Source organism: Podarcis tiliguerta, assembly GCF_965153285.1.
Source record: "Podarcis tiliguerta genome assembly, chromosome: 1".
NCBI lineage: Eukaryota > Metazoa > Chordata > Lepidosauria > Squamata > Lacertidae > Podarcis > Podarcis tiliguerta.
Genome location: NC_139534.1, coordinates 16,974,618 through 16,997,194, shown reverse-complemented (window position 1 = coordinate 16,997,194; position 22,577 = coordinate 16,974,618). Strand labels below are relative to the sequence as shown.

The 22,577-nt window shown below is 46.4% G+C and overlaps 2 long non-coding RNA genes across 2 annotated transcripts in view; one reads left to right on the top strand and one right to left on the bottom strand.

The window, feature by feature from the left end:
* Positions 1–22,577, top strand: part of LOC310665336 — a 93,767-nt gene that overhangs the window by 43,046 nt on the left and 28,144 nt on the right. The window lies entirely within an intron of this gene.
* Positions 1,305–6,377, bottom strand: LOC310665377. The gene is made up of 3 exons (XR_014505440.1): positions 4,866–6,377; positions 4,487–4,565; positions 1,305–1,803 (listed from the first exon to the last, which is right to left on the bottom strand). It is a non-coding gene; the product is annotated as an uncharacterized lncRNA (long non-coding RNA).

Genomic DNA, 22,577 nt, shown 5'->3' with positions numbered 1-22,577 from the left:
CCCGCTGGGCCAAATCAGGAACCAGAGCTCCCCCAAAGTATCCCAGCACAACAGAAAGTGATGGACTCATATTTCATTATGTGGATTCTGAGCCGGGGAGGGGGGCAGACAACTCTCCCAACGATGTACTTAGTAGGAAGTGGGAAGCCTTAGAGGCACACTCATGCCTGCTTCTCATTGGGCACTCTCCACAGGGGCAATGAATTATTATTATTATTATTATTATTATTATTATTATTATTATTATTATTACAATTTTTTATTATTATCCCGCCCTCCCAGGCCAAAGCCAGGCTCAGAGTGACTAACAAGTAAAAACAGCACAGTGTACATAAAATCACACAGTCAATTAATTAAAATACATTCTAAAATCAATTCAGAATCAAATTAATGGCAACCATTGTGCTAGAGTTCTATGAGGATTACAGAAGGAGAGAGGGGGTCAGACTGCGGAAAGATGTCAAGTCCCGCAGGGCCCTAGTCTCTTGTGACAAAGTGTTCTACCAGTTCGGGGCCACTGCCGAAAAAGCCCTGGCTCTGGTCAAGGCCAGCCAAACCTCCCTGTGGCCCGGGATCTCCAAGATGTTTTTATCTGAAGACCGTAAGGTCTTCCGTGGGACATACCAGGAGAGGCCGTCCCGTACGTACGAGGGTCCTAGGCCGTATAGGGCTTTAAGGGTTAAAACCAGCACCTTAAACCTGATCCGGTACTCCACCGGGAGCCAGTGCAGATGGTATAGCACCGGGTGAATGTGATCTCGCGGTGAGGGCCCCGTAAGGAGTCTTGCTGTGGCATTCTGCACCCTCTGGAGTTTCTGGGTCAGTCTCAAGGGCAGCCCCATGTAGAGTAAGTTACAAAGTGGGCTTAGTCTGTCCTGAAGCCTCGTACATTGTTCCCTCTTAAGTTAGAGAGGCTTTTAGTGGAGGTGAGTCCACTGCTCTCTGAACATTCAGATGTTTGCATTAGTCATTCAATTGCATTTGATTTAAACTATGATTACAGGATGGGACGTGGGTGGTGTTGTGGGTTAAACCACAGAGCCTAGGACTTGCCGGTCAGAAGGTCGGCGATTTGAATCCCCGCGACGGGGTGAGCTCCCGTTGTTCGGTCCCTGCTCCTGCCAACCTAGCAGTCAAAGTGCAAGTAGATAAATAGGTACCGCTCCGGCGGGAAGGTAAACGGTGTTTCCGTGCGCTGCTCTGGTTTGCCAGAAGCGGCTTAGTCATGCTGGCCACATGACCCGGAAGCTGTACCACATGACCCGGAAGCTGTACGCCGGCTCCCTCGAACAATAAAGCGCCGCAACCCCAGAGTCGGTCACGACTGGACCTGATGGTCAGGGGTCCCTTTACCTTTATGATTACAAGGATGATTTCTATTGTGCAGTGTTTGGTAGTTGGAATGCAAGGCCATTCTTGTTTGGTACGTACTTGATAGGCGACATGCAAAAAAGATTTGTTGTAGCTCCTAGCGGATACCTGCCAAATCAAAATCCCTTGGCAGGCTCCTATGGTTGCATATGCAACAAAGGACTTTGCTGTTAAGAGTCCTTGCTTTGAGTTCTCGGGCAGATTATTGGTGGAATTAGCATGGATCACAGATGAGAAGTTGGCCTGAGTCCTGGAACATAGGAATATAGGCACCTGCCTTACACTGAGACAGACCCCTAGTCCATCTACTTCAACGTTGTCTTCACTTACTGGCACCAGGGGTTCAGACAGGACGTTCTCAGCCGTACTTGGAGATGCTGTGTATCTTCTGCATGCAAAGCAGAGGCTGTACCACTGAGCCATGGCTCCTTCCTGAAGTATGGAAGGATAGGTTGGAGAAGGGGTGTGAGCCATTGAACAGAAGACCCAGCCTTGGTCCAAATCCCAGGGCTGAAAGTTCTAGTTGTCTACCTACAAAACCCTTGTTACTTGAGGGTCACCTTCTTTCATGTGAGTCCTCCAAAACACTCTCTCTCTCTCTCTCTCTCTCTCTCTCTCTCTCTCCTCTCCTCTCCTCTCCTCTCTCCTCTCTGTGATTCTTATTGATTTTCAACAAAATACGATCAGAACATTAGGTTCCCCCCAGTTCCACCAGTATGAGAGCCAGTGTGGTGTAGTGGTTAAGAGCGATAGACTCATAATCTGGGGAACCGGGTTCGCATCTCCACTCCTCCACATGCAGCTGCTGGGTGACCTTGGGCTAGTCACACTTCTTTGAAGTCTCTCAGCCCCACTCACCTCACAGAGTGTTTGTTGTGGGGGAGGAAGGGAAAGGAGAATGTTAGCCGCTTTGAGACTCCTTCAGGTAGTGATAAAGCGGGATATCAAAATCCAAACTCCTCCTCTTCTTCTTCTTCTTCTTCTTCTTCTTCTTCTTCTTCTTCTTCCACCAGCCTCCTCCAGGAACAGAAAATTAATCTGTATTTTTTCTTTCTTATTGTAGTGCATTTATTCCCCAAAGGCTGCTCTATTGGAGAGCTGTGACCAGGGAGAGGGATTTATTTGTTTCGTTTTGGCACCTCATATTTGGAACTGCTTCCCTGAAGAAGCTTGCCAAGTGCCAACTCTGATGCCCATTCAGTGCCAGCGAAATACATCATTTGCCCCGGAAGTCCATCATTCTTCACAACTGCTTTTACAGTCGTACCTTGGAAGTCAAAACAGAATCCGTTCTGGAGCTTCATTCGACTTCCAAAACATTCGGAAACCAAAGCGCGGCTTCCAATTCGCTTCAGGAAGTTCCTCCAGCCAATCGGAAGCCACGGAAACCCCACCAGTCATTCGGGTTCTAAAAGAACGTTCGCAAACCGGAACAGTCACTTCCAGGTTTGTGGCATTTGGGAGCCAAAATGTCTGAGTTCCAGGGCATTTGGGATCCAACTGTAGTATCATTTTTGCAGCTCCTGTGGGATCTGCTGCTTTTTATGGTGGCTGCTTTTAATGATTTTAATGCTTGTATTGTACATATTTTTCAAACGTTCTGCTGCCCCTCGGAGGCTTGTTCTGAAGGCTATAATGTATTTTTAAAAATCAAAACCATGACATTTTGAGGGTCTTGATATTTGAAGGTGGCAATACTGACGTCACAATCTTCACGTTGCCAGCTGCTCATTATACAAACCAGCATTCTTTGAGTCTAGTAATCAATTTATTTTATTTCTTTTTTCTTTTTGGAAGGGGGGGATTTACTGGCAAATGGCACAAATGTTATGCTTTCATTTGAAAACCTGTAATCTGCTCCAGCAATCTGTTATAGCATATGTAGCGGCTTGGGTGCATGTACCATATTTCAAGCAAGGTTCCAATTACTGAGGTTTTATTCACACCAGTTTTATGCAAATCTGTTGCGAGTGGGTGTCTGTAAGAATCAGTGTCTCGGGCTCATTAGTAAACACTCACTTTGAAGAAGTCAGCTTGGCTTCCAGACTACAGAGCAGTGAATAATATCAGATCAATCTGATTTCATTGAAAATGTATGAGGAAATGCCAGGATACAATGTCAAGATTCTTGTTTCCTAATGGCCTTCTATACCAGGGGTAGGCAAACTAAGGCCTGGGGGCCGGATTCGGCCCAATCGCCTTCTCAATCCGGCCCATGGATGGTCTGGGAGTAGAATGTGTCCTTTTACGTGAGTAGAATGTGTCCTTTTATTTAAAATGCATCTCTGGGTTATTTGTGGGGCATAGGAATTTGTTCATCCCTCCCCCCAATATAGTCCGGCCCCCCACATGGTCTGAGTGACGGTGGACCGGCCTCCTGCTGAAAAAGGTTGCTGACTCCTGTTCTATACAATGGAGACACACTGGCTTGCGTGCCTATATTTCTGCATTTTTCTTTTAATATTTAGCAGCTGAGTCATTTTCAGAATTGAGCAGCTTTCCCTATACAGTGATGCCTTGGCTTTTGAGCATCTCGGTAGCCAAATGTTTCGGTTTGCGAACTTTTTTGGAAGCCGAACGTGCTCCGTTTTGAGTGCTGCGCTTCCAATTTGAATGTTACGCTTCCGTTCTGAGTGCCACGCTGAAGTCTGTCGGCTGGCGAGTCCCGAGCACGCACGCAACACAGAGGTGATATTTGGAGCTTATATTTGGCGCTTTTGTTTTTTGCTATTTATTTTGCATTCTTGTTTTGGGGGCTTTGTCGGTTAATTTGTTTTTGTGACTGTGTGGAACCCAGTTCAATCGTCTCGTTAGATAGTAAAATCCATGTTGAATTGCTGTTTTAGGGCTTGTTTTTCAAAGTCTGGAATGGATTAATCTGTTTTGCATTACTTTCTATGAGAAAGAACGCCTTGGTTTTGGAACACTTTGGAAGTCGAACAGACTTCAGGAACGGATGAAGTTTGAGAACCAAGGTACCCCTGTATATAAAACTTCATGCTCTGTAAATGTACTTACTGTCACTTTTTTCTTGATTCAAAGGAGTTGTGGCACCGTCAGGAGAAACAGATTTGGTTGAGCAATAAGAGAGCAGATCAACAATGATGAATATTACCTGGAGGGCGATGATGGTCTCTTCTTCACTGGAGGTCTTCAAGCAGAGGGTAGACTGCTATCAGATGGAGATGTTCTACCTAGAGGAGGGAGAAAGGTTGTTTTCTGCTGCTCCAGAGAAGCAGACACGGAGCAATGGATCCAAACTACAAGAAAGAAGATTCCACCTAAACATTAGGAAGAACTTCCTGACAGTAAGAGCTGTTCGACAGTGGAATTTGCTGCCAAGGAGTGTGGTGGAGTCTCCTTCTTTGGAGGTCTTTAAGCAGAGGCTTGACAACCATATGTCAGGAGTGCTCTGATGGTTTTTCCTGCTTGGCAGGGGGTTGGACTCGATGGCCCTTGTGGTCTCTTCCAACTCTATGATTCTATGATTCTACCTCTGGATTGCCTGCATCAAGCAGATGTTTGGACTGACAGATGTCTACAAAGCCCCCTTTCAGTTCTATAATTCTATGACATTTTAAAAAATGCTTTTTATTAACTTTTTAATACAGCACATAAACACACGACACAAGAAACAAACTAAAAAAAAGACACAAAACAAATGACAAACATATAACCATAAATCCGAAAGTTCTTACCCACGGACTGATGTTACCCTATTTTCTATTTCCGATTCTTATTCTATTCTAATAGACCTCCTTCCTCCTCAAAGCAGGCCTGATTTCCTGTTTGATAAACTGTTTCTTTCTCATTTCATCACTTCTACCCTTCTCCATATACCATACTTGTAAGCCATATTTTGTTTTGCAAATATTACTCAAAGCAAGTCTAGGTTTTGATTGGGGGACACTGTTTATTTTAGGTAATCTCTGTACATTCCCCACTCTTTTTGGAATTTCTATAATTCTGTGACATTTTTAATCTACAATGCCAGAATGCACACCTCCTACTTTTTTTATTTTGTAAGTGGCAAAAATCTGTTCTTCCAGTAGCAAAACCATCCCCTGAACAGCAAGGCGCCTCCCCAAAGTATTAAACACAAACAGGACATCAGCACACTATTGCTTATTTAATTGTCTAGATAAGCTAAAGCTTTGGGTACTAGCCCCTCTGCAGTCGCAATTTTGTCTCACCCCCTGTCTCTGTATTTACCAAGACAAAGAGTTTTCCCAGCCTACAAATGTTTGTCGATAACCGCAATTCCAAGAACATCTGTGTCTCAGCTGCAATGCAAATGAATATTTGAATATAAGGGGGGAAAGGCATTTGGTGCTCGCCATAAACTCTCCCCCTTCTCTTCGCCTCCTGCTGCATCCTATTTTGTCACTAATTCCGCTTGAAGCTGCGCTCCTCCCCACAGAGAAATTGGAAAGAGCGGGAAGCCGCTAACAGCTCCATCAATCCAGCTTCCCCCCAGCCACTTGCGGGATGTTGTCACAGATGAACTCTGCAGTAAAGACAGCATTTAGAGAGGGGCATCTACCGGATTGGAAGATTTATGGGCCAAAACACACATCTCTAGAACCCTGTTTCTGTACTGCAAGGTAACCCGGAGGAAAATGCATCTTGCAATGTGACAGTTTAAAGGAATGCTGTCTTTGCATAGCGTTAAGATTAAATGGAAAGTTCCTAAGATAGCCGCTATTCAGGCGCTTCTTGCTCAATTTAAAGGAGCCGCAAAATAATGCCAGCAGGTTGTCGATTCAATGCTTCTCTTCCAGTTTGTGGAGCTGTCATTAAAAGCGGGCACAGATGCTTATTGCTTTGGAGTTTGTTAGTTTGGGATGCTCTCCTATAGGCCTAGTTGATAATGTCTTCCAGGTGTTGGTACAGTGAAGACCAAGGGTACAAGCTACGAAGATGTTCTCCTGTTCTCAAAGGCAGGGTAGGCTTATCAGTCTAGCGGCCACATTTCCACCTTTCACATGCCAGTGGTGGGCAGGAGCAGAGGCGTGTGACCGGAATGTTTGGTGAATGGTCACAGAAATTGGGCAGCGAGAAATATTTGAACATACATGCTTCACAGGCCTTCAGAGTAGGCCCCCTCTGATACAATGCATGGTTGACAACGTTTGTAGAATATAATAATAATAATAATAATAATAATAATAATAATAATAGTTATACCCCACCCATCTGGCTGGGTTTTCCCAGCTACTCTGGGTGGCTTCCAACAAAATATTAAATACAATAGTCGATCAAACATTAAAAGCTTCCCTGAACAGGGCTGCCTTCAGATGTCTTCTAAAAGTCTGGTGGTTTTCTCTTTGACATCTGGTGGGAGGGCGTTCCACAAGGTGGGCGCCACTACCGAGAAGGCCCTCTGCCTGGCTCCCTGTAACTTGACTTCTCGCAGCGAGGGAACCGCCAGAAGGCCCTCGGAGTTGGACCTCAGTGTCTGGGCTGAACGATGGGGGTGGAGATGCTCCTTCAGGTATACTGGACTGAGGCCGTTTAAGGCTTTAAAGGTCAGCACTTTGAATTGTGCTCAGAAACGTACTGGGAAAACTGTTGGAAACTTCTGGAGAAGTCCCCTCTTCGTACTGCTTTCAGTTCCCTCATCACAGCAGCTTGAACATGTGAAATGTTGGAAAAATTGGTGCCCTTTCAGTGCAGATTTCCGTTTTGGAAAAAGAAAGAAATCCAGTGCGGCCAGATTGGGAGAATATGGAGGGTGGGACAACTCAGTAACCTCAGGAACGATTTCACGCGGAATATGAAATTCTTCCGCCATCATTCGGATGGACAAACGCTGATTCCGCATCAGTAGCTCATGAACTCTGTCGACATTTGCCGCCATTCTGTTTGCCTGCCAGACTGAGGGTCATCTTCGATGGTTTGCTGCCCTTCACAGAAGCGCTTAAACCACTCATACACTGTCTTTTGAGTTGCAGCTTTATCTCCGTACACAATTGTGAGCATTTTGTGGGTTTCCGATGCCGATTTACCCGATTTGAAACAGAATTTCATATTGATTCTCTGCTCCATTGTCAGTCACAGCGCACTGCACTACAGTGGTACCTCGGGTTGCATACGCTTCAGGTTACAGACTTCGCTAACCCAGAAATATTACCTCGGGTTAAGAACGTGCTTCAGGATGAGAACAGAAATCGTGCTCTGGAGGTGTGGTGGCAGCAGGAGGCCCCATTAGCTAAAGTGGTGCTTCAGGTTAAGAACATTTTCAGGTTAAGAACAGACCTCCAGAATGAATTAAGTTCTTAACCCGAGGTACCACTGTATTAACAGCTACTAAATGCTACCGTATGAACGTAGGACTGCCAACAAATGCAGAGAAGCCTGCACATACGTTAGCTGAGATACTGTGATGGCCTGGGACTCAGGCTCAGACTCGGAACCAGAGGAGTCTCATTTCACACTGGATCCTTTGCCTTAGGCATCATCTGAACCAAGTCTGGGTCCTGATCCTGAAGATCCCCAGTCTGCACAGGTTCCCCTGCAACAAGCACCAGCTGGGCTGAATCAGGGGCCTGAGCCTGCCCTGCCTCCAGATGCGGGGATTCTCTCGTTGCCTTCAGCTGGGCCATCACTTACAGCTGCTCCACTACCAGTTGGGTCAGGGGAGGTTGAGGCAGCCTCTGGGTCTAGTAACTCACTGACGTCTCCCGAGCTGCAGAGACTAAGGTCTGAGAGAAGGAGAGAATCATAGAATCATAGAGTTGGAAGAGACCACAAGGGCCATCGAGGCCATCGAGTCCAATCGAGTCTCTAATCTGTCAAGGTCGTTTTGAAGTGTGATCCTGTCCTCTGGGGTGTTAGCCACCCCTCCCAGTTTGGTGTCATCTGCAAATTTGACCACGATGCCCTTGAGTCCATCATCCAAGTCGTTGATAAAGATGTTGAATAAGACTGGGCCCAAGACAGAACCCTGTGGCACCCCACTAGTCACTCTTCTCCAGGATGAAGAGGAACCATTGATGAGCACCCTTTGGGTCCGGTCAGTCAGCCAGTTACAAATCCACTGAGTGGTAGCATAGTCAAGACTACATTTTACCAGCTTCTTTACAAGAATATCATGGGGCACCTTGTCAAATGCCTTGCTGAAATCAAGGTAGGCTACATCCACTGAGAGACCTGAATACTCGCAGGAGGAGTGCTCGCCTTCGGGCGAAACAGGGAGGTGAGTTACCAGGGGATCAGAACTGGCCGCTAACCCAACAAAGATAAAAGGCAGTCGGACCCCGCCCCAGGTTGCAGGAGCAACATTGCTGTATGGCAGATCGTGCCTGAGATCCTGTCCTTGCCTGGTTTCCTGCCTCGTGTCCTGCCTTGACCCTGTTGGACTGTTGGACTGACTCCTAGTGGAACCTTCGGATTCTGGACCAGACCTGGACCGCGGTTCTCGGGTTTCCCCGGGCCCAGCACAGTTATGGACAAACGCCTCCCACATGTCTCCACGAATCCGGCAGTTCCCATTATCGCATACAGGGATGATTCACCCTACTTTCCGGTCACACCTTGTATTATTATTAAAAATGATGTATACACCTCGCCAACCCAGCGACGAGGCATCTCTCAGAGATGACTGTGGAAGTCAGATTTTTGATCCCTGCAGCCTTTCCAAGAAACTTCCCGCTCCCTTTCTAGTGCCTCCTGATAAAGTTGCTTCCCAACACAGCAATAAAAAAGGAGCTACAAAGCAACGCCAGGAGTGTAGCTGTGAGGGCTCTGAGTGGCTGTCACACAAATGGTAAAGTTAAATTGATATAGTGCAAGGCTGTGTTGGAGCAGTTCGGCAGGAGCAATTGGCACATCTCTCCCGCCCGCTGCGGCCTTTGCAGGGTCCTGCCTCTTTCTGAATAATAAGAGGAAGTCACCATGTATGTGGCCTTTAATTGCTTCTGAGTAGATAAACTACATGCCATAAAAGTCAAAGGGAGAAAGGGAAGTCTTATGTGATTCCTGTGTCAACCTTAGGCATTCATTAGTTTTGCAAAAAGCTGGGTATAGAAGTGAAGCGACAAGAACCCCGATTTTAGCAGCTGGCAAAGCACCCCGTTCTTCTGAGGGACATCACCGCTCCCCCCTTTAATTCTTTATTTACACTTTTCAAGTTTATACATTTTACTTAATTTTACAATCATTTCGACATTGCAAAGCCTGACTTCCTTCCCTCTCTTTCTGCGGTTCCTTAAATTTATTTTTAATATCTTCTGCATATCCAAATTAACTTAATTTGCTCGCTTATTCATCTTCTTTAAATATATACGCTTATGAAGCTGCAGGTTATAAAATAATCCTGCCAATGTTCTTATCTGTTTACAATTTATCTGTAAATATTCAATAAACCATTTCCATTCTTCTATAAAAAGTTTATCTTGATTTCTTATTCTGATAAGATTCACCATTTCTGCATATTGGGCTAGATGTCCTTCGAGGTTCCTTCCAGCTGCATGTGTCTATAATACTTTGCCTAAATCAGGGCTCAGCAAACTTTTTCAGCAGGGCGCTGGTCCACTGTCCCTCAGACCTTGTGGAGGGCCGGACTATATTTTGAAGGGGAAAAGAATGATGCAAGATCACCACGAGCCCCAGTGGCTGCTTACCTGTGTCTTGTGAGTGGCACGGGCTGGCGGCAGTGGTGGGATGATGAGTGGCATGCGAAAGGGCTCCGGAGAGGGGCTGCTTAAAATGGCGGCCACTTTAGCGCTGCTGGTGCTGGCACCAACAAAGCCCCGCCCCCTTCCTCCTCTAGGCAGGGCAGGGAGAAGCCAGGAGGGAGGGAGGGAAGAGGTGGCGCCGCCGCCGTGTGAGGGAGAGGGAAAGAACATGTACGCTGGCGATCCACGTGGTGATTCCTGGACCGTCCGCGGGCCGGATCCAGAAGGCAATTGGGCCTGATCTGGCCCGCGACCCTCATTTCGCTGACCCATGGCCTAAATGAACAAAGCACTGCACACGTGCTTAAAAGGTAAAGGTACCCCTGCCCGTACGGGCCAGTCTTGACAGACTCTAGGGTTGTGCGCCCATCTCACTCAAAGAGGCCATGGGCCAGCGCTGTCCGAAGACACTTCCGAGTCACGTGGCCAGCGTGACATCGCTGCTCTGGCGAGCCAGAGCCGCACACGGAAACGCCGTTTACCTTCCCGCTAGTAAGCGGTCCCTATTTATCTACTTGCACCCGAGAGTGCTTTCGAACTGCTAGGTTGGCAGGCGCTGGGACCGAGTGACGGGAGCGCACCCCGCCGCGGGGATTCGAACCGCCGACCTTTCGATCGGCAAGCCCTAGGCACTGAGGCTTTAACCCACAGCGCCACCCACGTCCCCTTGTGCTTAGTAATCTTTAAAAACAAATCCAAAATGCAGGATGTTGTTGTTGTTTACAGTATCACAGACGGGGGCAAGGCAGACGCAGAGGATCGGAGTTTCCTTGCACGTTAGCACAATCGCTGGGCTTAAAATGCTGGCTCAACAAAGAAGTCTACCCCATTCTTGTCACCAAGGCAAGACATCAAATAGACATTGGCAAGCAGGGTTTTAAAGCCGAATTGGGCAAATTTTCCTTGGAAGCAAACAATGTTGAAATTAATGAGACTGACTGCTTGGTTTATGCATACGTAATTGGTTAATTAATATATTTTTAAAACCGCTTAGAGGTTTCCCTACAATAAGGATCTACTTCTAGTTCCTCTCCTTATCTCTCCGGGGGAAAAAAATATCAACAATTCTGTAAGCTACATATAGAGAAGTTAATGTTAAGTTGTGCTTTGAGATGCACTGCTTTTACTCTGCTGGGAGTAAAACTGACCAGAAAATTCTCCAGTTTCACCTCCTTAGCATATCTCCTCTCTGCAGGCTGAGTCATCCCTTCTACTGCATGGAAGGAAGCTCTCAGCAGCAGCCTTTATAAAAAGGAACTGGGTGGAGGGAAAAGCATTTATTTCTTTTATCTTCCCCTAGGGATGCATGAACTGGATTCCTCCCCCTAAAAGTGAATCCTACTTTTGCTGTTTGACGAAGGAGAGTATATGGTGAAAAAGCTGACCATTGAGGTAACTGGCTGAGTGTTAATTTGGACAGAGGTTTCCTTAGTCCAAGCCCTTTGAACCATGATTCAGGACTATTGTACAAACTCTAAAATGTGTGACATTTTAATGTCATTTACATCTTTGTTGGAAGCCACCCAGAGTGGCTTGGGAAATCCAGCCAGATGGGCGGGGTACAGATAATAAATTACTGTTACTATTACATGTTATTTGATTCTAGGGAAAATAATCTCTTTGCAGCTGCCTCAACCAGGAAAACCGTGGGAGTTTTGCGCAGAAATTTCCCTGCCTTTTTCATGCGATGAGCTGTGAAACGGCACGCTGACATGTGCTGCATCCCCTGCCCATTTCAAGGCTCATGCTTCTTCTTTTGCCCGGCAAGAAAGCATGCTGATGTTTCAGCACAGAAAAGGGAAAACCTGGAAGAATGGCAGAATGCAGTGGCGTAGCGTGGGGGGTGCAGGGGGGGGGGCCGGCCGCACCGGGCGCAACATCGGGGGGGGGGGGGACGCTCGCACTCGCAACTCTCTGTCCCTACCTGGCTCACTCACTCTCTCTCACTGCAGTGCTGGCTGTGCGAATCCGATCCAAGCTGCTGGGTCGCCGCCCACTGTGGAGGGGAGGGTGCCAGGCGTGCGGTGCGGAGAGAGAGAGAGGGACTATCTGGGGGAGGGAGAGTGCAGCGGGGGGGGGGCGCAAATTACTTGCCTTGCCCCGGGTTAGGGGGCGCAAATTACTTGCCTTGCCCCGGGTGCTGACAACCCACGCTACGCCACTGGCAGAATGTAGACAGAGTGTGAGGAACAATGTGTGTGATTAACATTTACTGTCACGTAGTCAATACGTGGCTTGGGCAGTGTGAAAGGAGTGATCGAAAATGGGACAGAACAAATTGTACCGCCTTGACATCAGTTAAACTAACACAATAAATGTTGAAGTTATGGGAGTGGAATTCCTTGATCTGGACTTTGCGCCGAGTATAAATCAATAACCTCTACACACCAAGAAAAGCATTCCAAAGTTTTACTGCAAACCGCCTTTAAACTAGTTACAAAAAACCCCATTGTAAATACAGCTCAACACACTGATCTTAAGCAACTAGCAATGCAGTCTGGTTTTATTTAAGTTTATTTGTTTTATTAATATAGTTCAGGAACTATGCTCTCTCTGGTCCCAGAGAGAGTCAGATAAAGCAAGTTACCGTATTGACCCGAATATAAGCCCCCCCCCCCACATTCTGACTGTGACAAGTTGAAGTGCGGCTTAAATTCGTGACCTTACAAAAATTGGCTTTTATGATATCACTGCTGAAACAGTCATAGGGTAAAATGGAACAATAAAATGCTTTATTGCTGATCTGCGAGCTTGAGACTGTTGTGCAATTAATTCTAATGTCATTCATTGCTTTCCCCGTATTTTACAGTGCAGTGTTGCTTTTTTTAAATTTGCATTTATGGTGCTACGAACAGGTGTTTGACCCCCTTGCGGCTCCTCTCTATTACTCGTAGGATTTTCTTGCCATTTACGGGTGTGAGTGCCTGTGGAATTTTAAGGGAGCGGCTTATATTTGGGTGTGGCTTATCCTCGGGCCAATACGGTACTTCTTCAATACTCAGGCAGCTTCTGAGAGAGACCCAGACTCCCAGGGATGAGTCATCAACGATGTAACATGGAAACTAAGACTCCACCTTCTTTTTTGCTGCACAACCTTTTGCACTTGTTGCTGTTCTTTGCAAAGCAGACATTCTGCAAATGCAAACCTCCACATAACATTTCATGCACATTAAACATATATTATTTTACAATAAACTTACGTGGGAATGCAGCCTCTGTCTGGGGTCTTTAGAGACCCCTTTGCTGGCACTCCTGATGTGAGACTGAGCCCTGTCTTTCTGCTTTCTGTTGTCCTCCCCATTTGCCCAGATTGCAAAAAAGTATTGCCAAGGTCTGCGCTGTGATTTTATCCCTTGGACTATGTACTACACTGAAATTTTAATTATGCTTCTTAGCTATCTAGAGCAATGTCAACACGCCCAAAGGATGTACCCGGATAAGACTGTCACTACACAAACAGAAACTGGCATCGTTAAGGGAAGGTGTTTTTTTTTAAATAAATAAATATTGGTTTGTGTTGGGGGTGGGGGCAAAACAAACTTTTTATGTGCATACATCTGCTCAACCCCGGCTGCCCCCAGAAAAGAAAAACACCCACCAGCACTGCTGGAAAACTAAGGGCACGACTGAATTCTCAGGCGAAGCTATTTTTTAAACACAGCCTTTTTGACGCACTGACTTAAACAACTGTTTCAAGAGCTTTGTGTAATAGCCAAGAGCACACCCACACCCTGACAGTGGCACTTAAGCGGGGGTTTTCCTGAAAATTAATTTGCAACAGCAAACCTTTGTAGCAACTCAGATTTGCCATGGTTTAGACGGCCCCTTTCCCTTATCTAATGAATCCAGACACTGCAGACTTCTGAGGCTTTAAACTGATCAGCGGAGAAAGTCAACAGAGATTTGAAAGACAGCTCCTGCTGTAGACTCGGTGATTCTTGAAGCCAGTTTTGAAAATGCAAAACCCATATTTTTGCTCCTGCCGGCGGTGGAATCTCGGTCTGGCAAGCGGGAGGAGAAACAGGAAACTTACTATGTGCTGTGTTTGATGTGCTGCAGTAGCACACCATGGGCTGTGTCTGCCTCTGTCACCCAGTTGGGTGTTCATGTCCCTTGGATTCAGGACTGGACCTGGACCGCATTACTCGGGTTACCCCCGGGCCCAGCACATTGTCCAAAGAAGGCCTCCGTTCTTCTATAAAATGTGCACACAGTCACCATTGAGCCCTGGAGATTCTAGCAACAGTCAGCCGTTTAATCCATCAGACAATGCACCAGAGTTTTCCCTCCTATAGTTGTTAACTCCTCAGTCACCCAGCCAGTAGTGATGTATGGAAGTGAGAGCTGGACCATGAAGAAGGCTGATCGCCAAAGAATTGATGCTTTTGAATTATGGTGCTGGAGGAGACTCTTGAGAGTCCCATGGACTGCAAGAAGATCAAACCTCTCCATTCTGAAGGAAATCATCCCCGAGTGCTCACTGGAAGGACAGATCCTGAAGCTGAGGCTCCAATACTTTGGCCACCTCATGAGAAGAGAAGACTCCCTGGAAAAGACCCTGATGTTGGGAAAGATGGAGGGCACAAGGAGAAGGGGACGACAGAGGACAAGATGGTTGGACAGTGTTATCGAAGCTACCAGCATGAGTTTGACCAAACTGCGGGAGGCAGTGGAAGACAGGAGTGCCTGGCGTGCTCTGGTCCGTGGGGTCACGAAGAGTCAGACACGACTAAACGACTAAACAAAAACAACAGTCACCCAGTACAGTTGCCTTTGACTGGACCTAACCGTCCAGGGGTCCTTTACCTTTTTGCCACCCCACCCTTCCCAGCTTCGATTTCAGGCAGAGTGCTGTATCGCCCTCAGAGGGACATTTCTTTGCTGATCTTTTCATGCATGAACTATGAATGCACCAAAAAGCCAGGCGTGGTGGATATCTTGGAAGAACAGTTGCAAGGAGAAAAGAAAAGCAAAAATGAGAAAGGGGGGGGGGGGAGAGATATCCTGCCAGTGCGGGCACAGATTTAGTTTCACAGCACCTGCAAAAAACAGAACAAAAACCAGGCTTGATCCCTGCTTGCATATTTCACGATTCCTGCACCATTTCCAGCTCCAGCACAGCAGTCATTTAAGAGATATAGGTGTGGGCAGATGTGCTCGCAGGCAGGCTGAGCTGAGCCGTCTACCGCCAATAAAATCCTTCAGCACTTATTCGGAAGAAAGGGAAATGAACAAGCTCTTCAAAGCAATATCTCTTCACAGCAAAGGCAGGTTTACTGTGCAAGGCTGTGTGCGCACTATTTCATGCGGAATGAGCTAGCAGCCGCCGGAACGCCAGTCCCTAACTCATTACCCAGTAAAGCATTTGGAAACACCTTGAGCGTGAAAGGTGCTTTATAAAACCTTTGCAATATACAAGGAAGAAAGATGTTGCGTGTGCCCGACTTGTCCCCGTTCACTAGGTATCTGTTTTGGCAAGCCTGTTTTCGTCTCCGTTTTCCTTTGCGGAGAGGGACAACAGGGAACTGCAACAAAATGCGTCTCCTCCCCGCCTTCACCCCAGTATGGCTCCCCTTTATTACATACGCAGCCCAACATGACGACAACAAGAATCCACCGACAGCATGAGAATCAATCTGGTTTACCTGACTCAAATAGGCCTCCCCCTCTCACAAATGCAAACAAACCCCATTGCGGCCAACCACAGACAACCAGACACACCCTGCCCCCCAATACCCCCCACAACCAAGGAAATGTAATAAACACATAGAAAGAGGACCTACCCAGTTGACACTGGCACAAAACCCCACATGTACACTATACAAAATAATATAAGCCTCCCCCCCTCCTCTTCCCTCCTCTTCCCCCCCAACCTTATACTGTACAGTGGTACCTTGGGTTACAGACACTTCAGGTTACAGAATCCGCTAACCCAGAAATAGTATCTTGGGTTAAGAACTTTGCTTCAGGATGAGAACAGAAAATGTAAGGCGGCAGCAGGAGGCCCCATTAGCTAAAGTGGTGCTTCAGGTTAAGAACAGTTTCAGGTTAAGAACAGACCTCCAGAACGAATTAAGTTCTTAACCTGAGGTACCACTGTACTCAACACTAAGGTCTCACAACAAGGAAGCTGCCCAGAGTGGCTGGGGAAACTTAGCCAGATGAGCGGGGTATATATAATAAATTATTATTATATTATTATTATTGGAACTGATTTGTAAGGAGGACTGTAAAACCTGAAAAAAAGAGACAAGGCACGTACTTTTGTAAACCGAGAAAATCACACACAAACACGTGTGTGTGTGTGTGTGTGTGTGTGTGTGTGTGTGTCCTCCCTCCTACTGGGAAGACTCCTGGTCAGCGTTCTCCAGCCAGGTAAAGGTAAAGGTAAAGGGACCCCTGACCATTAGGTCCAGTCGTGACCGACTCTGGGGTTGCGGCTCTCATCTTGCTTTATTGGCCAAGGGAGCCGACGTACAGCTTCCGAGTCATGTGGCCAGCATGACTAAGCCGCTTCTGGCAAACCAGAGCAGCACATGGAAACGCCGGAGCGGTACCTATTTATCTACTTGCACTTTGACATACTTCAAACTGCTAGGTTGGCAGGAGCAGGGACCGAGCAACGGGAGCTCATCCCGTTGCGGGGATTCGAACCGCCAACCTTCTGATCGGCAAGTCCTAGGCTCTGTGGTTTAACCCACAGCGCCACCCGCATTCCATCTCCATCTCCAGCCAGATATTCCCTCAAAGCATGGCATTCCACATTCTCCACCCTCAGCTGACACTTAACATCCTGAGGCTACTCAGTTCTCATTGGGCTCCTCCCCTCCCTTGGAGAGGCATAGTGCGGCCTGAGACCTACCTATCTGGACCCAGGGAAGATTTACATGTGCAACCTGTGATTCCCACCAATTGGTATTCAGAGGCACACCATCTCTGTTACTGGACCTATTACACAGCCAGTACATAACTCAGTATCCCTGCACTTTAAATAAAATTAAGGATCACCTCTGTCTATAGGAACCAACCTGGGCCCTCCAACCATCATCGGAGGCCCTTCTCCATGTGCCAGTTCCACAGGGGCCCCAGAAGGAGGCAACACAAGAATGGAGCTTTTCAGCAGTGGCTCACCTGGCGCCATCATTGCATGTCTTTAGGCAGCAAGCAAAAACATTTCTCTTCCGCCAGGCCTTTGGTTTTTAATTATCTGCTGCCTCCCTCAACAAGTGGGATGTTTTAGTCCTGCCTTTTAAAAATGTGAATGAGTTGTTTTTTCTGTTTTCTTTTCTTCTGCTTTCAATGTATGTGTTATTAAAGGTAAAGAGACCCCTGACCATTAGGTCCAGTCGTGGCCGACTCTGGGGTTGCGGTGCTCATCTCGCATTACTGGCCGAGGGAGCTGGCGTACAGCTTCCGGGTCATGTGGCCAGCATGACTAAGCCACTTCTGGCGAACCAGAGCAGCACACAGAAACACCATTTACCTTCCCGCTGGAGTGGTACCTATTTATCTACTTGCACTTTGACATGCTTTCGAACTGCTAGGTTGGCAGGAGGTATGTGTTATTACTTTGTGGTTAAGTTGCTTTGAGTTACTTTTCTTTAAAAAGTGACTAGATTTCATAGAATTGTTGAATTGGGAGGAACCATGAGGGTCATCTAGTCCAATGCCCTGCAATGCAGGAATCTTTCACCCAACATGGGACTTGAACCCACAACCCTGAGATTAAGAGTCTACTGACGAAGCTATTCAGGGGTTGGACTAGATGACTCCTGGGATGCCTTTGAACTCTACAATTATATGATTCTAAGTTACTTTTGAATCATTGATGCTTTTGAATTCTGGTGCTGGAGGAGACTCTTGAGAGTCCCATGGACTGCAAGAAGATCAGACCTATCCATTCTGAAGGAAATCAACCCTGAGTGCTCACTGGAAGGACAAATCCTGAAGCTGAGGCTCCAATACTTTGGCCACCTCTTGAGAAGAGAAGACTCCCTGGAAAAGACCCTGATGTTGGGAAAGATGGAGGACACAAGGGGAAGTGGACGACAGAGGACGAGATGGTTGGACGGTGTTCTCGAAGCTACCAGCATGGGTTTGACCAAACTGCGGGAGGCAGTGGAAGACAGGAGTGCCTGGTGTGCTCTGGTCCTTGGGGTCACGAAGAATTGGACACGACTAAACGACTAAACAACAACAAAGTTGCTTTTAATTCTTCTTCATTTTCCTCCTCCTCTTCTTCTTCTCCTCCTCCTCCTCCTGCCACTACAAGTTTAGCATAGGTACTTTTATATCTGTAATTGATGCAAAATGCTACACAGGACAATTTGTGCCGTGTTTCGAAGGAATGTGTTCCTTTGTGCTGTACTCTTTCGAAGTTCAAAGCCCTCCTTATGCAAGGAAGAATTCCTCGTGACAACGTACTGAAATGCAGTGGGTTCACGAGGTTCAAAACGGATTCATAATCTGATTGAACCTACTCTCCAGAACGAGTGCACATTTTAAAAGGAATGGTTCTCAGTATTGATTACCTAACACCAAAAGTTCAGCGGTCGGTGTGTGGGCGCATTCAAGGGAAATTATGTTTCCTGGCGTGGTGAGCTTCTGCTAAGCACAAGGCAGGCAACTCAGCTAATGTAACGGAAGAGCTGAAGGCACGACTAATGCAAATTCCCATCTCTCCATCAACAGAGCGGGTTTAACTTGCCCACCTCTGTACAAGCATACAATTTGCGGAGACACTTTGCCAAGGTTAGTTTGCTTCAGAAGTGCAATGGCCCTAAATTTGTTAAGGGGAATGTTATGTACTGAGTTGAATAGGATCCAAAATGCAGCAGTCTGATTGGTCCTAGAACAATAGGATCCAAAATGCAGCAGTCTGATTGGTCCTAGAACAATAGGATTCAGAATGCAGCAGTCTGATTGGTCCTAGAACAATGCAGCAGTATGATTGGTCTGCAGGAGCCACCCAATCCAGCTCCAGATGGAAGTGAATCCACAACCTGATTGGCCTACAGGAGAATTCCGCAATTAGCCAATCACGTGCAGCCCATTGTGTAAATAATGTATATAAAGCAGATACTTTGAGGGGACTTTCATTCCTCCTCACTACTATGACCTGAATAAAGAGCATGAAATCCACTCTCGACTCTGAGTATATTTCAGGGAAACTTTTTCAAAGGCTTTGAATAATGCGCCTAGGTCTACGCACAGCTCCTCGTCTCGAGTTAACGCCTCAGACTGCAGGCTGAAAAACCATGCAGGTGACAATGCAAGCTCGGCAAAGCGTTTCTTTAAAGCCCAGCAGCGCCTCTTGACTGTCATTGGTAGTGGCAGTGAGGGAATTGGGGGTGGGTGATGACTTGATCCAAGTTCTGCAAGTTGCTCTTATCAAAATTGCCCCAGTTGCAGTTTGTGGTTGGGTTGTTGGCTACGAGGCCAGAGAACCTTGCTCTCCTCTTTTATTTCCAGGCAGAAGGCAAAGTTTTAATGCATAGAGCTGCTCGCTAATAATTGGTCCTGTCTGCCGAGATGAAAGAGCTTCACCCTTTTCAGAAGCTGTCACTTTTAATGAGCCGGCCTTGTACTATGAGGAATCTCATCCCTGTTCAATATTTTGTACAGGTCTTTCATGTTGTCCTGGAAATTGGTACAGTGGTTGAACTTGTTTGTTTTTGTATCCACCCCTCCCCCCAAAAAGGAGGGTGGAGGAGGAAATTTGTGGAACATTAAAGCTGGAAAAGAAAGCAAAATGAAGAGGACCCTTAATAACGGCTGGTTTTCTTTTATTAAATGAATATGATTTAAGGAATGTGCTTAAGCTGAGGTAGGGCATAGCTCAAAGTCGAAATCCTTTTTCAAGCAGTAAGTCCCAGAATTCATGGTGGGCCACTTGGACAGATGGTCAGGAGTGTTACCTTCCAATCAAAAAATAACGATGTCAAGTGTAGAAAACTGACATCATCTGCTGTCAGGTGACTCACACTTCAAACGATGGCTGCAAAGGAAGAATCTACTTTGAATTCAAGTTTTTCTACAAGGGAAGAATCAGCATTTGCAGGTGGGGCTTAAATGCAGGTCACAGCTGCAAAAGGATGCTCTTTACATTCCTGCAAAGCAGCAAAGGAAGATCCTTTACACCCCAGCTTTAAGTCAAGCTGGCGACACAAAAGGCAGAGTTGAGAGTACACCAAAGCGGGATGCTACTAGCTCAGAGATGGAAAGAAGAAAGAGTTACTACCGGAACGGAATGGCAAACTAAGCTGATGAACTACGCCGAAATGGCAAAGCTGACTGGAAAGCTCAGGAACCAAGAGGACAAAAACTTTAAAAAAGAATGGGGAAAAATTATAATTCATTTAGGAGATCACTGCAAGCAGATGAAAACATTATCAGGATTTTAATCTCACTTTTAACATGACAAACACTATGGATGGATACAAAATATAGATTATGGAATAATATGTAGTTGAAAATGTTGGCAATAAGACCCATGGAGGGGATGGAGGGAAGTCTCAAGATTCAGAGAAATCTCCATATAAATAATAATAATAATAATAATAATAATAATAATAATAATATATTTATAGGGACATGGGTGGCGCTGTGGGTTAAACCACAGAACCTAGGACTTGCCGATCAGAAGGTCAGTGGTTCGAATCCCCGCGACGGGGTGAGCGCCCGCTGCTCGGTCCCAGCTCCTGCCCACCTAGCAGTTTAAAAGCACGTCAAAGTGCAAGTAGATAAATAGGTACCACTCCGGCGGGAAGGTAAACGGCGTTTCTGTGCGTTGCTCTGGTTCGCCAGAAGTGGCTTAGTCATGCTGGCCACATGACCCGGAAGCTGTACGCCGGCTCCCTCGGCCAATAAAGCGAGATGAGCGCCGCAACCCCCGAGTCGGTCACGACTGGACCTAATGGTCAGGGGTACCTTTCCCTTTCCCTTTCCCTTAATATATTTATACCCCAACCATCTGGCTGGGTTTCCCCAGCCACTCTGGGCGGCTTCCAACTGAATATTAAAAACACAATACAGCATCAAACTTCCCTAAACAGGGCCGCCTTCTAAAAGTCAGATAGTTGTTCATCTCCTTGACATCTGATGGGTGGGCGCCACTACCGAGAAGGCCCTCTGCCTGGTTCCCTGTAACCTCACTTCTCGCAGTAAGGAAACCCCCAGAAGGCCCTTGGAGCTGGACCTCTCAGTGTCTGGGCTGAACGATGGGGGTGGAGACGTTCCTTCAGGTATACAGTAAATATGCATTTAGTATTGTTATTAACTTATATTTGTAAAATCAAATAAAAAATGATTTCAGAATAAGAGAGAGTACACTGAAGTGTGCTCCTGATTCTTTCTTTGCAGCCGAAAGTCAGCACTTCTTGAATCTGGAATCTCTTTCTGTCACTGTGCAAAGGTAGGACTGGCTCAGGAGTTTTCCATTAGCTGCATTTCAAAGTTTTAAGCCACAGTTTCAACTTTCTAGTGCTGGATGTCATATATGACAGCCAGTCTGGAACAGATGGCTGAGGACAGCTCAGAATGGCTTGGTGGGACAAGGCCTGGCCAACCTAACTAGATCCATGAGATGGGATTACCGTATTTTTTGCTCTATAAGACTCACTTTTTCCCTCCTAAAAAGTAAGGGGAAATGTGTGTGCGTCTTATGGAGTGAATTCAGGCTGCGCAGCTATCCCAGAAGCCAGAACAGCAAGAGGGATTGCTGCTTTCACTGTGCAGCGACCCCTCTTGCTGTTCTGGCTTCTGAGATTCTGAATATTTTTTTTCTTGTTTTCCTCCTCCAAAAACTAGGTGCGTCTTGTGGTCTGTTGCGTCTTATAGAGCGAAAAATACTGTATGTAGGACCTCCAATTCCTGCTTCCTTAGGTTCCTAAGTACATCTTAGCAGACATAAGGCCTAGGAATTTGTTCCTTAGAAGACGATAACTGAGCTTCCCTGCATACACTCAGACCCTGTTCATATGCATAATACTGCGTTAGAATGGATCTTCTAGTACAGCATATTATAAAACATGAATGAATCCTGTGGTTTTCAAGATGAAAGCAAAGCCCAGCACGACAACATTAGGTTCCATTACAGCTGAGCCATTTTTCTTAAATCGCAGGCCAGGAAAGTGCAGAAAACCAACACCTGCTGAAATATCTGTGCTGTGCACTGGCTTTGACACATATCTCTCGTCCGCTTTTGCAAACCTGTATATTTCTTTAACCTCCTGGTTCCCTTTGATCCGCAAAACGAAAGAAGCAGACCATTTCATCTAGGGAAAGGTTTTTAAAGCCTTAAGCAAAGGACAGGGACCGACTCCCCCTCGCCCTCACCTTGGAATTATATATATTTTGAAATCAGTCCATGCTGTAGCCTCATGAATCCAATTGCAAGTGAAGTTAAAAGGGAAAAATAAAAGGGTGCTTTTTAGCAAGCAGGCGGTAAACATCATCCCACCAAACTGCAGGAGATGATCAGGTTTACAACGTTCTTAAGTCTCTGTTAGGATAAATTACAGAACAAAA